Consider the following 5,669-nt stretch of genomic DNA (forward strand, 5'->3'; position numbering starts at 1 on the left):
TTTCCCCCCTGTCATATCCCTTCTACTTTACCCCTTCCCCATTCAATATTACTCCCCTTCTCTCTCTCTGCCCCTCCCCCCTCTCTCTCCCTGTGTGTGTGTGTGTGTGTGTGTGTGTGTGTGTGTGTGTGTGTGTGTGCACTATCATTTTCATTACAATAGTTCTCGCACACACACACACACAGAGGAGAGAGAGAGAGAGAGAGAGAGAGAGAGAGAGAGAGAGAGAGAGAGAGAGGAGGTAATTCTGAACCACTTTGTTGTGCAACATAATTATGTAATTATGTTTTTGTTTTTCAACTGTTTTTTTTATTTTTCAAACTGAGGGGGGCGGGTAGGAGGGGGGGGGGAGGGCGTAGGATAGGGGAAGGTTAGGGTAGGGGGATAGGTAAAGCAGGAGGTGTAGGATAGCGGTAAAGGGGGAGGGTAAGATATGTGAGGTTAGGCTAGGGTAGGGGGGAGGTTAGGGGGATGGTGAAGGGGGAGGTGGGAGGTTAGTAGTAGGGTGAGGGGAGGGAGAAGATAGTGGTAGGATACTCACACACACATATACACGGAAAGAGAGGAAAAGAGTTAGACAGACAAACAGAACACAAACACACTTTCAGCAGAATCAGAAATATATCATTCTTTTTAGCTTCTTGCTTTCCTATGAAAACAAGACCACGACAAACAAAGAAAGGAATGAGTGATAGAAAGAAAGTTCTCCCACGGTGACTAAAGTATCCTGAATGCTCAAATCACGGTGGAGACCCTGCGCCCATGGATGACTGGTACCCATACCTCAGCATGTTAATGACCACGCTACAGATGTGTATCTTCCTCACAACGTTAAGACTTGCCTGTACGCTTTGCTCCGGTGAAATCCTGCCTCATCATTCTGTCGTGCTGTTCACCTGTTTCAGATAAAATCGGCAGTACAGGATGGGATTTCTGATTGTTTTGTTTTGTTTTATTTTGTTTTGTTTTAACCCCAATAACGACCACTTCCGGGTTCGCCTGTCGGTCCCAGCGTCGATAGTACACAGGGAACCATTGGTGTTAGGTCGCCAGTAGGCGACATACCAGAGGAGATCCTGCTCTGCTGCTGAGTCACTTAAATAGTTATCAGTAGTGTCTGATTTGATTAAATTTACTTAGGACAGCACCTACCAAGTCCCCTACTAACGACAACAATGGCTTGGTCGCGGAGCCAGACTGAGTGAGCGTCTCCCCCAGAGTGGGGACCGCCACCATGTCCTTCCAACGACAGTCACCCATGATTCTGCCGACACCGAAGACATTGACAGATCTTCACCCCATGCACGGAAGTGGAGCTGAATCGAAACTGGTTACCATGATAGTAGAGCATGAAATGACACAGAATATGGGAGATTAGTTATTCATTTATTTATTTATCTATTTTCAGTGGTGATGAAGGAGGACGATGGTGATGATGACGATGTTGCTATGGAGGTCCATTATGTCTGGAACTACGTGATAACGCTGTGCGCTACGCTTCATGTCATAAGGATATCCCGGTGTTTATCAGGTTCGAGAGATACAGACACTTGCAGCTGGCCACGAAATTTGAGCAACACACCTAAAGATGCATCCGTGATGTTGATGATACTTGACTGTGTGGTCCCAGTCCCAGCCTTCCTATATAAGCCCACAGCACACTTAACTCTGGGTAGGAGCCGGCCGCGGGCCGAAAAACCCACCTCCGCTGACCGGGAATCGAACCCGCGTTCTCCCAGTCCTCAATTCGCGATGCTAACCACTTCGCCACGGCGGCTGGTCAGCTTGAGTTTTGTTTCATCCAGTCGCCATTATTACTTACTTCATGTCTTTTTCATATTCTTCGCTTCTCGAAGAACACAGGATCTCACTGTCATCGTCTGTCATATATTTCTCTCTGTGTGTGTGTGTGTGTGTGTGTGTGTGTGTGTGTGTGTGTGTGTGTGTGTGTGTGTGTGTGTGTGTGTGTGTGTGTGTGTGTGTGTGTGTGTGTGTGTGCGTGACAGGTCAGACTTGGTGCTTATTGTTGTTAAATCAAGCTCCTTTGTCTGGAGGGCCGAGAGCAGTGGAGAAACAAACACCAAGCTGGATCGGAGGAGGATGCTCTCTGGACTTTAAACAGAGCACAGCAAGTCGTCCTCTTCTGAGAACTGGACATTGTAGGCTCCTTTCACACCTCTACACACTGAGACTGTCCTCTACTGATGAATGTCCATGCGGCACAGGTTCGCAGACACCAGAGCATTTGCTACAGTTCTGCCCAATGTTTTGTGCACTGAGGAGGGAAACCTGGCCCTGTACTGTGGAACTGCACGAGAAGCTCCGGGGATCACCTGCTGCACTGCAGGGGACGGCGGACTTCGCGCTGCAGACCGGATTGACCACCTGACAGTATGACCTGGGGAACGCTGAAGAAGAAGTTTGGAAGGCCCCTCGTTTCCTTGTGTCTTAGGGGTGGGGGTGAGGTGGTCCATTCACGTGCTTGCCTGGTACAGCTGAAAGATTTTTTTCCCTCTCTCCGGTGTGCCTGGTCTATCGCCCATTTCTTTTTCCGTAAGTCATGTTTATGTTTTTGTGTTGAGTAATTGTCTACGTTTGCCTTGCCGCACCTGATGTAATTTCTCTTAATGAGATAATGAAATTATTCTTATCTTACGTAAGTAGAATAGTCACAAAGGTATATCCATCAACTGGGCAATGGTCGACTGTACGGGCCCAGTTTTTCCAGTGACAGATACTCCGACGTCGGCACAGAACTTGAACTCGTGCAGAACGTCACCTCAGTGTTTGGAAACGAAGCGTCAGAGCTGGAGCTATCGCTGTGAACATTTTAATGACATCTGTACCTGTGCAGAGGCTGACTCTCAGTTGTGACACACACCTTTTTATCAGAAAACAATTCTTTCCTATTTTATTCTACACTCGCCAAGCGCACGTGGGCCTTGGTGTGCTGGACGCGTGCAAGCCCAGGCGAGTCTGAACGAGAAGGAAACGAAGAACTCGTGTCGTCAGACTTCGCGAGTGTGGCATGCAGTGTAGTCGACCTGAAGGTAACCTACATCGACAACTATCGAGAAAATATTACCTCTGTAATCTGCAAGTGGAGTGCGAAGTACGCTTGACTCAACTTTCATATGTACAAGAGGCTCTGCAGTGTGCTGACCAACACACACACACACACACTTTTCCCGGGCGTCTGTGGCCGAGTGGTGATCACAAATCAGTCAGCGAAACAGGTCTGTCTGTCTGTCGCCTGGTACACGTGTGTGCGATGTGACTGTCAAACGACCCCCACCCCTCCACCGGCCCCTACCCACTCTCCCTTCCTCACGGCAAGACAAGACAAGACAAGACAAGACGAGAATCTTTATTTTCGAGTACAATAAATAAACCTTTGGTTTTCCACGGTTTAACAAACAATAAAGTGTGGTAACTCTCTGCACGTACAAGGTACACAACTTCAAGTCAATGTCGCTTGTGCTACAGCTGGCACACTGGTAAATAAAAGGTACACACTGGAACAAACCCAGGTATTTCCTATAAAAAAAAAAGTATCATTATTCTTTCATGTTTTCCACGGTTTGTTATTCTTCTTATTTGCTTACGCTCATGATATAAAAGCAGTTCTTCTTACGTCTTTCTTTGAATATGTGTTCATGTTCACGAAATGATAAATGAAAAAACACAATATGTGGGTTTTTTTTTAAACAGAGGCATTCGATGTGAAATGATAAAAACGAACAACTGTAATGAAAATGTTAGCGCGCGCGCACGCACGCACACACACACACACACACACACAGCAGAAAAAGTACTGGAACTCACTTTAAACTCCTCACTCTGCCCCAAACAGAACCGAGATAGCCACACGCTGTTTACTTCAGTCCATAAACAATTCACGTGATCGCCGACACGCCAGTCCCTCGGAGAGAAATATGATACACACACACACAGCACAGTACTAAAACCGGGCTGGCATGTGTTTCTATATTTAGAACTTTGATTTGGGGACTGTACTAAAAACAGGTAGGTACCCCGGACTTTGGTTTTGGACTGTGCTAAAAACAGAAACCTTGGTCAGGATGTTGCACTGGGGTATGGCGTGGGGTCAGCTATTTTTGTAAGCTACTCCACTCCAACTGCTCCTTGACAAACAACGTTTGTTGAAGGGGAAAAATAGATAATATAAAAAAAGAAGAAGAAGAAGAAGAAGAAAAACGATCTTGAGGAATGAACAGGTGAAATTGAGTACAGTGTGGTTGGTATCTTTATGGAGAGTGGTGGTCTGGTGGTAACGCGTTCGCTGAGGAAGCATCATCAAGGATCTCAGAGTACGGGATCGAATTCCGTATTCGCCAGAATACCCCCCCCCCCCGGCCCCCCCACCGCCCCCCAGACCCCCACTCCCCCCCCCCAACTTGCAATAGACCTTGAGTGGTGGTCTGGACGCTAGTCGTTTGGATGAGACAATAAATCCAGGTCCGGCCGTGCGTAGCATGCGCTTTGCGCACGTAAAAGAATCCATGGCAACAAGAGAGTTGTCACTGGCAAAAATTCTGCAGAAAAATCCACATTGACAGTAAAACAAACACGCACGCAGACCGGAAAAAGAGAGAAAGAGAGAAAGAAAGAGAGAGGGAGATAGAGAGGGAGAGGGGGAGAGAGAGGGAGAGAGAGAGATGGGGAGAGAGAGAGACAGAGAGAGGGAGAGAGAGAGAGGGAGAGAGAGAGGGGGGGAGAGAGAGAGGGTGAGAGAGAGGGAGGGAGAGAGAGAGGGGAGAGAGAGGGAGAGAGAGAGGGAGAGAGTGAGTGAGAGAGAGAAAGAAAGGGAGAGAGACAGAGAGAGGGAGAGAGAGAGGGAGAGAGAGAGACATAGAGAGAGGGAGAGAAAGAGAGGGGGAGAGAGAGAGAGAGAGGAAGAGAGAGAGGGAGAGAGAGACAGACAGACAGACAGACAGAGAGAGGAAGAGAGAGAGAGAGAGAGAGGTAGAGAGGGAGAGAGAGGGAGTGAGAGAGAGAGAGAGAGAGAGAGAGAGAGGGAGGGAGAGAGAGAGGGAGGAGGAGAGAGAGAGAGGGAGAGAGAGAGAGACAGAGAGAGGGAGAGAGAGAGAGGGGGAAGAGGGAGAGAGAGACAGAGAGAGAGACAGAGAGAGAGAAATAGGTGGCGCTGATTGTGGCAACGTGCATTCCCAGGGGGAGGCAGCCCGACTTTCACACAGAGAGATATGTTGTGACCAAAACAGTCATAAATCAACGCAATATATTAATATTTTTTGGTCATGACTCTCGAATGGTTTATAGTTGTTTTTTTTTTTTAACCACATCCATAACATTGTGCCGTGTCGTGTGTCAAACGGGGATTGCTATTTGACTGACAGTCCAGTTTGTGACTGCACGAAACATAAGCAATATTATAACGCTTGATTTTCCACTGACACAGTATTAACCCCCCCAAAAAAAACAAAAACAAACAAACAACAACAACAAAACAACAACAACAACAACAAAACAAACAACAAACACACAAAAAAAACAAAAAAAAAAACGGCAGCTGTAACAACACAAATATATTTTCTGGAATGCATCTGGAAGACTGGGATCACGATCGTTTTTCGTCCACTTCATGAAGAGTCTGTCAACATTTCCTGCCCAGCACTACAGATGTCTGT

This window comes from Babylonia areolata, chromosome 1 (assembly GCF_041734735.1).
Source record: "Babylonia areolata isolate BAREFJ2019XMU chromosome 1, ASM4173473v1, whole genome shotgun sequence".
NCBI classification, from domain to species: Eukaryota; Metazoa; Mollusca; class Gastropoda; order Neogastropoda; family Buccinidae; genus Babylonia; species Babylonia areolata.